The sequence below is a fragment of the Mesoplodon bidens genome (genome assembly GCF_964165515.1).
Source record: "Mesoplodon bidens genome assembly, chromosome: 13".
Lineage (NCBI taxonomy): Eukaryota > Metazoa > Chordata > Mammalia > Artiodactyla > Ziphiidae > Mesoplodon > Mesoplodon bidens.
The window spans coordinates 22,874,395-22,887,113 of NC_138169.1; the positions used below are offsets into that span (position 1 = coordinate 22,874,395).

Below are 12,719 nucleotides of genomic sequence, written 5' to 3' on the forward strand. Positions count from 1 at the left end.
TTTAGAAAGGTATTAAGATGCACATATTTTGTATTTAGGAACTCCCAGGAGACGTGGGGCCATCCTCAGGAACCAAACACATGCATATTTGTGTAGCAAACTACATGGATATTCACATTAAGTGGGACAACTAAAATCTAAATAGCCCGTGTTAGTTCAGGGCAGCTGTGCCTCCAAATGAGTTCAGGACCATTAAGTTTCGCTGCCAAGTAAGTTCTGAAAAGACTTTGGGGTTGTAGAGCTTTTTTGGTTTCAGAATGGCAGACAGCAATTATGGTCCTGTATTAGACCTTACCTCATAGGATGGTTAGCAGGTGAGATGAGATACAAACGTCTAGCAGAGAAAGCTCTCCAGAAATGTTCACTGCCATTGGCTATTGTTATTCCGTTTAGAAGTACTAAAAAAAAAAAAAACTTTCTTAGCCTCGAGGGTCAGCATTACCTCTGGCTGCAGTATAAGATAAAAGACAGAAATACATTTACTTCGGAAAACCAGCTGTCAATGATCTTAAAATATGACAGATAACACCCTGTTTTGGGGTTTTTTTTTAATTATTTATTTTTGGCTGCATTGGGTCTTCGGTGCCACGTGCAGGCTTTCTCTAGTTGCAGTGAGCGGGAGCTGCTCTTCATTATGGTGCGCGGGCTTCTCACTGTGGTTGCTTCTTTTGTTGCGGAGCACCGGCTCTAGGCGCGAGCTTCAGTAGTTGCAGCACGCGGGCTCAGTAGTTGTGGCACACGGGCTTAGTTGCTCCGCAACATGTGGGATCTTCCTGGACCAGGGCTAGAACCCGTGTCCCCTGCATTGGCAGGTGGATTCTTAACCACTGTGCCACCAGGGAAGTCCCAACAACCTGTTTTAAACTGGATCATTTTGTTAAAGGGAAAGGTTTGGAGAAAGTTGTTAGAATTTTGGTTGGAGGAAAGGTAGTATACCCTAAGGGTAGTGTTATTGCTTGGGTATTTTTTATATTCTCAGAAGCTGCTGTTCTAAGTATCATGGGGAGACAGCTGGGGGGAAAACAGTCCTGGTTCTGACCTCTTGAGGAGATTCAGGCCAGAGAAGAGGTGGTTTTGATGTAGGGAGCCTTTCCCACAGTCAGAGCTGTCCCAGCTAGTGTCTCCTGAAAGACTTTTGGCCCAGGAGATCCTCATGGATCTAATCTGTGATGTTTGTGTCCCACTTGTCTTCTGAGTAGCTTCCGACCACTTGTCAAGTTCCCCTGCCCTTTTATAGAAGGAGAAGAAAAAACAACAACAAAAAAACAAAAAAACACAGGGACCCTGTTTGGTTTATAATTCCCGAAGTTGAATCAACGTGTTTTAGGCAGCCCAGGCCCCAATACTTCATCGTTTAAACAGTTGGCCAGAGCTGCCTAATGATGCTCAGAGAGCAGTGACCCCCTTGAGGATACATTAGTGTTTTCCTAGGAGAAATGCCAGCTCCATCCAAAGATTAGGCACAGTGCTTTCCTTGTAGGTAGCACTCTCCTAATAGAATATTTTCTCCTGTACTTAAGCTGCTGCTACGCAGGGCTCAGCAGCTCGGCTTAATTTTGTGTGCCCCAGTCCAGTGGGTCTCCACCTTACGCGTCTGTCATGTCTGTAAATGGGTTGGAACAGGGCCCCTCAGGGACACCCCATGTTCTCCCATGGCCTAGTGGTGTTGAAGTCCCTCAGAGAACCCAACTGCTCCTCCTCCTCCTGGGACAACCATGTAGTGGTTTGACTTGAAGAGTTTTGTATGGTTGGCCTGCCGGCCTGTGAAGCCACAGGGAATAAAAACCCTCGACATATATTGCCTCATTAAGTATTTCTTGAGTTTATTCATTCACCAAGTATTTATTGAATGCAGGGGCCCAGGAGCTAAGCTCATGGTTGTACCTGCTAACAAGCAGCACCCTGCTCCATGTTTCTCTGTGTTTGGAGAAACATGTTTCTGTTTGGAGAGGCTGTGGTGGTGGCCAGGCCATATTTGCACGTGGTTAATTACTGAAATTTGGCTTAACACCTGAATAAAATCATTAGTCAACCCTCTTGGGCCAGACAAAGCAAGACGGTTTAGCTTTTGCTTAAAACCTGGGTTGGTACAGGAGGTACAAAGAGTCAGGCATCAGGCATGTCTCCCTCTCCCTCCCCTTCCTCTTCCTCTTTCTCCCTCCCTCTCTTCTGCTCTCTCACCTTGTTCTTAAGTGTAGTTGTTTTCAGCTTCAATTTTATTAACTTCGCTAACTGTGTTTTCTTTCTTTCTGAGCCCCCAAGTGCAGTGGCAAGAGGCTAGGGTAGGAAGAGCAAAGTGGTCCTCATGGGTGGCCTGCTCACCTGCAGACACACAGCATGGTTTTCTACCCTTTCTTTGCCCTTAGTGGTGAAGGCAAGAAGGAGGCGGGCAGCTAAGAGAAGCACGAAAGGAAGACGCTACAGCCAGGTCCCCGTGGGGGTGGGGGAGGGACTCCTCCGTGTAGATGTTGAGACTTGCTGAAAACCATAGACGGCGGGGAGGATGCTGTCGGGCGTTTGGAGGAGCCTGGGGGAGAAGGGGGAGGGCCAGACGCAGACCCCTCTCCCTCCCCCATCACCTACCCCCATCACCCACCTGCCCACAGAAAGTGCCATGGGGTGAAATGTTGAAAATAACAGAGGAATGTCCTAAATTAAGAAAACGTAAATGCCTCTCCAGGAGTTCAAATAAAGTTTCATTTTAAAAGGGAAAGACATAAACTCATCACCTTGGTTTATTACTGAGTGCTTTTGAACTCCTCAGAAAAGGAACACTATAAACTCATGAGAGGAAAATGATTTATGATCCCCTCCTTATAATCTTTTTGATTCTGGAGGAGGTAGGGCAGACAGTCGGATCAGCTAGGGGGGCAGAGTTGGGGTGGGGGTGAGCTCCCCCAGAACGTAGCAGGCCAGGGCACCAGGCCAAGCCCTGGGCAAATCCCTTCTGCTTTCTGGGCCTTTCTTTTCCACTTCATGTGAAGAGGCTGTTCTGGGCTCCTTGATTGTCTAACATTTTGAACTTCTGTATCATATTAAGAATCTCCCCTTGACATTCTAGTTTTCGGGGGTTTCTAGGTTCAGCCTCGAAAGGCTCTGTTAACCTGCAACAGTTTACGTCCTTGGAAATTGAAACAGAAAAAAACAGACGTTACTGAGCAGCTTGCTATTAAAAGTAAGGGTCTTAAACCATCCCCAAAGTGCAGGAGTCTGTGTTTATGCCCCAGGCATTTTAACCCTTCAGTTCAAACAGTGTTTATTATTTAAGCATCTTACGGGATTGGTAAGACATTGGAAGGTCGACTTTAATAGCTGTGGTTTTCTTATGACTCTTCCACCTCATGGAGAGCCTCGTGGCAGGGAACACACAAGACGTGCTCAGAGCTAACACAGCCCGCCTGGCCCAGATTCACCAAACGTGGAAGAAAACCAGCCTCCCTCCCTCACACCCCACGCTAGAGTGGACTCGTAGGGATGGTTTTGAAGGGCAGGAGGGACAACAGGCATGAAATTGGCTCTTGCCAGTCCTTGGGAGGAGAGCAGAAAGTTAGTAGAAAGACAAGAAAAACAAGGGATTTAGGTCAAAGAGATGCAGCTTTGGCTGAGAGACCTCGAGAAGGTCACTTCAGTTCTTGGGGCTTATGCTGCCCTTGTCACTGTGTTGGGGGTACTGCGAGGGGCCCTGAACACAGAGCCTGGCTCTCGGGGGACGCCCGGCAAGAGTGTAAGAGCAGCCCTCGTGTGGTGGGTGCTCGCCGAATGCCGAGAGCTTTCCGAGCAGCGTCTCCTCTCGTTGTCAGGTCAACTCTGGGACCGTGTCCAGATTCCCGTCTTACGATGAGGAGATCTCAACCTAACCTGAGATCCAACGGCTCCCAATTGCTGAGCCGAGATCTGAGATCAGGACTGTCACGCCGCCGCATCAGCGCTGGTTTCTTCCTCCTTCCTCCTTTTGCCTTTGCAGGTTTTTCTAGATAAAAATCGGATGCGTTTCAGTAGTCGCTGGCTGGGCAAGGACTGTTGGTCGCATTGAATAGAAACCGTGCTTGAGCTGTGTTGAGCCAAAAGGGGAATCTGCTCTGGAAGCTCCTGAGTGTCGTCAGGGAGCCCGTGATGGGGGCGCTGCTGCTCCTCTGGAACTACTGACCGCAGGGCTTAGGTCTTCTGGGAATCTGCGTTATTCCCCACCCCGCCACCTCCTTGGTCGGGGACAGCGCCCCAATATCCCTTGGCCTGTCGCTCTTGGTTTCAAGTCTAAAGGATTCCAGAAAAGGGATTTAGTGGCCCATCTTGGATCAGGTGCTCACCTGTAGTCTGGTCAGCTGTGATCCGGGGCTGGGAGCACACTGCGACTGCCCAGCCGTGTGTGTGGCGTGGGTGGAAGGTGTGCCTTCCAGAAGGAAGCTGGTGGGGACAGTGCTGGGCTACCGTCCCCAAGCAGCCCCCTCAGTCACCCAATCACGTGTGCACTCACAAGCCGCTGGGCGATGGCCTCAGTTTATCCCAGGTCGGTCAGAGAGGCGCCAGTTGGAAGGGCCTGCTCTGGTTCCTGTGTGCTGGCAAGAGTCACCTCCTCTTGCCCTGAACCGAGGGCCAGTCCCTGGCACAGACGGTAGTTGTGAGTGAGGAGAAGCACGTCCCCGGGGCGGGAGGGGTTGGGGCTCTGAGGCGGGCGTGTAACCTCCAGGAAGAGGGCGGGAAGAACGGGAGCAAGTTCCTCAGGGGGCATTGAAAGTCGCTGGGGCAGGAAGAGGGTTTCGGATGAAGGAGTTTCATCTTCATCCCCCAGGAAGCTGGGAGCCACTGAAGGTTGTGGGGATGTTCATTTGGCAGTGTGTCTAGGCTGGTGGGAGAGGGGAGGGTCAGGTTACTCTGCTGGTGGGTGCTTCTGGAGCTGAATGGGCCCAGACGTCAAGTCTCTTAAACGCTTTGGTGAGGCTCTAGCCAGTGACGTTGCTTCGCCTTCAGATTTCCCGGCTCTTCATCTCGCCTCTCCTGTTTCCACCTGCAGCAGCAGCCTGGCCGAGCGCACGGCAGGTGGACACTGCCGGGAACCACCGTGCCTGTGAGGCAGGGGAGCGGCTCGGCGGTCCTGGCTCTTCTGATGAGCAGCGCGAAACCCGGTGGCGGGTGGGGGGGTGGTCGGTGGAGAACTGAACCCTTGAGTTCACTCCACCGACCCACATCCAGCCCTCGGAGTGTCTAGGTAACTTCCCCAAAGAGAAGACCTTAGTGACCAAAGTGACCGCAAGGCAGAAAACAGAATCAAAGGAATTTAATTTTTTCAGGATGGTTGGGAGGAGAGGGAACACATAATGGTTAAGACTGGGATTTAGTCATCAAACTAACCTGAATTTAATCCCCAGTTCCAACCCTTTAATCCATGTGACCTGGGATGGTCCCTGAGCCCCTCTGCCCATTTCTACCTCTGGAGACAGGAACCTCGAGGCACCTCAGGGAGAGAGTGTGTGTCAGGTTCACGCGTGGCTGGAAACACAAATTAGCAGCTCCTGGTGCACATCCTCTCTCCCTCCCTCCCTCCCTCCCTCCTTCCCTCCCTTATTATCCTTCAGTTTCTTTCAGCACTCACAGTGCTGTTACTTAAATAGTCAGATCCTTAGAGACAGAAAATAGAGTGGTGGTTGCCAGGGCTGCGGGAAGGGGAGAAGGAGGAATTAGAGTTTAACGGGGCCGGAGTTTCAGGAGGAGGTGGAAAAGTTCTGGAGATGCGCGGTGGAGGGGGCGGGGGGCTCATCGTGCCCTTCTCGTTCAGAGTTTGGTCGCAGATGGGTGTTTCCTGCAGTATTGGGTGCCCCGGCCCTTAGGCCGAGCGCAGCCTAGCGCTCCTGAGAATGAGATTCCCCACTCTGTCTCAAGAGCAATGGTGGGACTAAAATCTTAGGGTCTGACTTGAAAGGAAGGTGGTGGCTGACTGGAGCAGGGTCTCAGAGCAGCTGCCTCCATCACAGGCATTGGCCTCTTGAGGCAGGGAAGTGAGTGTGATATTTGCCACAGACCTGAGCTCAGGATGCTGTGACTACCCACAGCTCATCGCCGTGGTATCCTTGGGAGCGCCTGTGCTTGGGACACTTACCTGTGTCACACCTTCCCAGAGCATATTACCTGAGGTGTCTTATTGCAGCGGTTCTCAACTGGGGGCGTACACAGTGTGTGCCCCAGGGGACATTTGGCAATATCTGGAGACATTTTTGGTTTTCAGACAAAAATATCCAGGCAAGTATGGGGGTGGGGCTGCTGCTCAACACCCTACAAAGCACAGGCCAGCCCCCCTACAACAAAGAACATTCTGGCCCCAATGTCAGTAGTGTCACCATTGAGAATCCCTGTCTTTCTGTGACACGTTTTCTCTCCCTAAGAAGACCTTAAATTCCACTTCTTCCTTCATCCTTTGCTTCTCTGCCCTGCTGGCCTCCAGTACAGAGACAGGTTCATGGTGTCCTGTGGGGTGTTCGTTGAAGTGCGCGAGCAGTGTTAGAGCACGTTTGCATTTCCACGTGAGGAGTGCAGGGAGCACGGTTTGCAACTATGCTGCGTGGTTTCACGATCTGGGCTCCCTGTGGTCCTCTGCGCCCCTCACTTCAGGCCAGTTAACCTCTCTTGGTCTTCGTTTCTCCATATTGCCCTCTGTAAAGATAGTTGTGACAATTAAAAAAAGGATGTGTGTCAAGTTCTAGGAGTGTGTGAATACTCAACAAATATCAATTTCCTCCCTTCTCTAAACATACTCCTGAGGTGAGGTGGGTTTCTGGTTGGAGAGGAAGTTTGGAAGGCTCTTCAGATTTATTTTAAGGAGTACTTGGGTAAATACCTTCCATATTTGGTTAAAAAGGAAAGCAAGAAAGGAACTTAGTGAAAGAAATCAGATCAGGAGGAGAAGATTGACATGATATGAATGGAAAAAGGAAAAACTCAGGGGCTGCCACTTTTCTTCTAAGGTCATGTGTCTGATTTGAAAGTCACAAACTTTTAATCTGATGCTTTTCTTCTATGCCTAAATCTTCCAGGAACCTCTTGGTTAAAAGGCTATATTAAGCACAAGACTTTTTTTTTTTTTTCTTAAACTAGGTCTGAGACATTTTCAGCTATAAAAGGCTAACTGAAACCATTATTTGAAATCCTCTGAAAGACTTAAGGGAGTTTTGAAGATAGAGTGAGTGAACAGAACAAATAATGTTTCTGCCAACCCAAGGAGCACAGGCTGATGGCCATCTCCCCAGCCTGGGGGAAGCCTGGCTCACAACACTCCTTCTGGTCATTGTCCCCTCTGATTGAGCCAGGCTCTCAATAGAGCAGGGGCCACAAATGAGGCTGTCCTAGGAGACTAGGACTGGTGTGACGAGCCAGCAGAAAGACCATCAAAAACAGCTGATGACCTTGTCGACTTTTGAGAGGCCATTTAGAATAATAAACGAAGTTAAAACCTAACATATTAAGTCATGATAATATGTATAGTACCTCCTAAGTCAGGTGACCTGAATCTCTCATACCTGGAGATAAGCCTTAAAGTCCCATCTGGTCACTGTTCTCAGAGAGAGGGGTCTTGCACACACCTGGCTGTGTGCATGAATTAACCCAAATAAGCAGCAGCGGGCTGCCCCTCGAGTGCATTTCTGGCCACATCCAGGGGCATTTCAGATTTGGCGGGGGGCTGTCTTGACAGTGACTGCATGTAACTGGTTAACGATCTACGTGGAGAACCTGTGCACGAGGTTTGACCAGCTCACAGTCTAGGGCACTTGAGCTGCACCTGTGCAGGAGGGCGCCTGGGTGCCCAAGCTGGGCGGAGAGACCCACTGGGTGAAGACGTGGAGGAACGGGAATACTGGCCAGATCTTGTCTGCTAACCTTGGTCACAAGACCTTCTCAGACTGCGGACAAAAGCCACTTCTTTGCCTCGTCCTCTGTGTTTCGTGTTTGTTCCCCTTACAGAAAGCACCATATTTCATTTGATAATAGGTAGCATTCAGCTCTGGTGATCTGATTTTCCAAATCAGACCTTGGGCTGTGTGTTCTAATACTTTCTGTGCTGTTTTAAGTTTGAGGCAGTCTAAACAGTTGGGATACTGAAATCCTTTAAATTCTGCATCATTTTTGCTAGTTATAAAAATAATAAAAGAGTATCAACACATTCCAGTAGTTCTATGTACTGCTGGATGCAATAAAATTCTAGTCAGCCTGAAGAACTTTGGCTGTTTCTTGGCATGTATAAAGCCCTCGGCCTTCACTATTACACCTTACCCAGTTGCTGATAGATGTTCACAAATGTATCAACTCTTAACTGAACCTCAGAGAAAAGAATGTGGAATATGCAAGGAACTTTTGTTACCTTGGCTTGCTCTTAATCAAATTTTAAAGGGTTTAGCTTCAAAAGCTTTCTTTTTCATCTATTTGTAAGCATAGTAGATTGGTTTTTTAAGTGAGTTATTTTCTTAGTGTTTTTCCTTTTTTTTAGAGTTTCAGTTGCTAGAATCTTAACATTTTTATAACCCCTAATTTTAAAGGTATACCCAAAATTTATAGCATTAACTTATTTGACTGTTTTTGTAACTAACAAATTTTCTGGTCCCTTTGTCTTTTTTTTTTTTAAGTATGTAATTCTCATATTCCTAGTGCCAGGAACAGTACCTGGTACATATAGTGGGCACTCGGTAGATATTTGTTGCATGAAACAATTAATTATGGAGAATTTAAGAATAGAAGGAAAAAACCCAACTTTAATTTTGCTCCTTTAATACATGTACTGTCAATCTTGGTTTATTCCCTTCCAGTCTTCCAGGGAACCCAAGTCTGATTTTTAACGTAATTATTATGAAGGTATGAACATCTGTTCTGCCTTTTCAAACTTAATAACATATGCTAGTCATTTTACCAGTTTGCTATTATCTTCGTAACCTGTCATTTTATTGGTTGCATAACATGACAATAGAACATACCGTGATGTAGTTGACCATACCCCCAGCGTTCAGTAATTAGATTGCTTCTGTTTTATTTTTAATCCTTATAAAGAAACCCAACTGAAAGCTTTCTTTATGTAAGATGGGCTTTTGGGGTTTTTTTCCTCTTTGAATTATTCTCTCATGGTAATATTCCAGGAGGAGATTATAGATGAAAGGATATGAACATTTTTTAAATGATTCTTGGTGCAAACAGTTACAAATTGCTTTTCAGGAAAGTTCCCTCAGTTTACCTTGCCACTAGTGAAGCAAGAGTAAACCATTTTCCACAGAAACAATGCTAACATTAACTGTTATCATTAATGTTTCTTTATTAGTTTGAAAGATAAAAATAGTACTTCATTGTTTTCATTTGCATTTCTTTGATTATTAGCAAGTATTAAGCGCCAAGCATTTTTCCATCTACTAATTAAATTTCCTCTCTTGTGAATTGTCTATTCTGGTCCCTTGCTCGTTTATGGGTGGTTCTTAATGTGGGTTTTTTTTTTATAGCAATGTATTAATTCCTTGTCATTTTGGAATATTTTTAAACTGGCCCTTTTGTTTACTAATTTTTTTTTTGTTTTAGCTCTCTTGGCATGCAGAAGTTTAAAATTTTTACATAGTCATCACTCCATCATGATTTCTTCTATTGCTTTTAAACTTAATTATTTTCTTCCCTCCCTTGCAAGCTTAGAATCATTTTTGCCTTTTCTACATTTTCTGTGATCACTGGTTTTAATATATTACACCTTTAAATCACTCAAAATTTATTTTGATGTGTAATATCAGGGAGTGGCTAAGTAGAGTCTCTCTCTTTCTCAAAGTTGTCATTGCCTTCATTTTATGTATCTTCCTCCTTTTAAAAAATAATATATTCTGTTCTACTGAATTCTGTAACAGAATCACATCCTGTGTTATCTACTGTCAAATTCTGTATCCCTTTTTGGGCCAATACCACACTGTTTTAATTTTTGTTGTTTTAGAACACAGTCCCAGAGTTAAGTGAAATATGCTTACGAACACATTTAAAAGAATTAATCCATCGGTAAATCAACAAAGCAAATGCCTGTTTGTGGTATTCTTTAGAGCAGGGAATCCTAGTTAATCCTCATCCTCTCCCACTTAGTGAGTATATCATAACCCTGCCCCAACTCTGTCAGCATGGGGAGCTGCTTTCAGAATCTGTTCATTATTGTAATTGCCATATTCAAGTTTCACTCCATTCCAGCACGCACACAAAATTTTTATTAGGAAATGTATACTGTGGTTAAAACCAACTACTAAGCCTATTTCAACTTTCGGTTACCCAAGATTGTTTCACCACTAAAACTTTTCTACCCATTTCTATTCAAGAAATAGATGATTGGACTCTATACAGAAATAGAACAGAAATGACTGATCAGATTGTTCCCACATGAAGGCTTCTTTTTTTCTAAGTGTCCAGTGGTTTTTAGTATATTCATAGAATTGTGCAACTACTACCCACAATCAATTTTAGTATTTTCATGTTCTTTATATATTATAGATACAAGTCCCTTATCAGATGTCTGAACATTTCCATCAACCCAAAAAGAAACCCCTTACGAGCCATCATCTCCCTTCCATCCTGGACATTCCATATAAATGGAATCATGCAGAATGTGGTTTTTTGTATCTGTTTCTTTTTGTTTACCATTATGTTTTCAGGGTTCATCCGTGTTGCAGCAAGCAACAGTACATTATTTCTTCTTATTGCCAAATAATAGTTCATTGTGTGTTTATTGCTTGTTTATCAGTTGATGGACATTTTGGTTACTAAGAATGATCTGTGAACATTTGTGTACGTGATTTCTTTTTAAAGATTTATTTATTATTTATTTATTTTATTTATTTTTGGCTGCATTAGGTCTTAGTTGCAGCATGCGGGACATTTGTGGCAGCATGCGGGACATTCGTTGAGGTGCGCGGGCTCTTCATTGTGGCGCACGGGCTTCTCTCTAGTTGTGGCATGTGGGTTTTCTCTTCTCTAGTTGTGGTGCGCAGGCTCCAGGGCACATGGGCTCTGTAGTTGTGGTGCGTGGGCTCTCTAGTTGAGGCGCACGAGCTCAGTAGTTGTGGTATGCAGGCTTAGTTGCCCCGCGGCATGTGGAATCTTAGTTCCCTGACCAGGGATCGAACCCGTGTCCCCTGCATTGTAAGGCAGATTCTTTACCACCGGCCCACCAGGGAAGTCCCTGTGTACATGATTTTGTGTAGGTATAGGTCTTCACTTCTCTTGGATAAATAACTAAGAGTGGAATTGCTGGGTCATATGGTAACTGTTTAACCTCTGAGGAACTGCCAGACTGTTTTCCAAAGTGGCCACACATTCTGCATTACCGCCAGCAGTGTATGATTTCTCCACATCCTAGCCAACACTTGTTATTATCTGTCTTTTTGATTACAGCCATCCTAGTGGGTATGAAGTGGTATCTCATTGTGGTTTTGATTTGCATTTCCCTGATGGCTAATGATGTCGAACATCTTTTCCATGAGCTTATTGAAGGGTTGTATATCTTTGGCGAAATATCTCTTCAGATCCTTTGCCCACTTTTTAATTGATAATTTATCTCTTTATTATTGAGTTGTAAGTGTTCTTTATGTATCCTAGATACATGTCCCTTATCAAACACATGATTTGCAAATATTTTCTCCTGTTCTGTGGGGTTTCTTTCACTTTGCTGTTAGTGTCCTTTGAAGCATAAAAGTTTAAATTTCAGCAAAGTTCAGTTGATCTATTTTCTTTTGGTTTCATGCCTAAGAAACCATTGGAAAACTCATTCTTTTTTTTTAAATTTTATTGAAGTATAGTTGATTTACAATGTTGTGTCAATTTCTGTTGTACAGCAAAGTGATTGAGTTATACATATATATATATATATATATATATATATGTTCTTTTTCATATTCTTTTCCATTGTGGTTTATCACAGGATGGAAAGCTTATTCTTTCACTGAGACCCACTAGTCATCTTTAGTGTGGTATTTTACATGGTCGTATATTTAAGGCCCTTCTGGGATTTGTAATAAAGAATTTATTCTCTTTCCTTCCAGAAGCTTAAAGCTAACAGAGGGCCAGGAAGCACTGGTCTCTCTTCATCGCCAGTCCTTGTCTTGAGCTGCTCTCCAGATCCCTTGATTTCACCGGGGTCATCTGAGCCACTACAGTCTCCACGTATCCTATGGCAGGTGGCTGGTCCAGCATGGGGCAAGGAGTGGTGAGGACTCCTTCAGTTCCAGCTCAGTAGCTGAATGGCTGGGTTAAATATATGTAAAGGCAGCAGAGCTACTGCCCAGCCTTCTCCTTTTTTTAGCTAATGATGGTTCTGGAAGAGACTGGCCTGCCACTTCCTAGAATCCCAGCAAATGCCCATGAATATGGGTACTACCGCTGACCAGGCTTAGGGACCCGATTTCTTTAGGGTTTAAGGTTATATTCTGTCAGGTTTAAGTAGGGAAGACAAGACAGTCTATCAAAATAAAGGGAAAAGAAGAGCCAATTTCGAAATGCTACAGAAAGGATGTAGGCGAGTGACAGCTGTCAGTAAGGCTCCCACCTCCACTGTGTTATTAGTGCCTTTGAAAAGACAATAGCTCAAAGGTCCCATTTTAGAACACTCAAGATCTTGAAATGTTTCTAAAATAATTTTTCTCTCAAAGGTTTACTGATGAGCACCAGACTGTGAAAATAATTCCCCCTAACTGATGGCCACGCCCCTGTTCTCAGAAGAGGGTGTAGGTACA

At 45.1% G+C, this 12,719-nt stretch overlaps 1 protein-coding gene across 1 annotated transcript in view; it reads left to right on the forward strand.

The window, feature by feature from the left end:
• ZNRF3 (zinc and ring finger 3) overlaps positions 1–12,719 on the forward strand; it is a 148,239-nt gene that overhangs the window by 91,414 nt on the left and 44,106 nt on the right. The gene's annotated exons all lie outside the window — the stretch shown is intronic.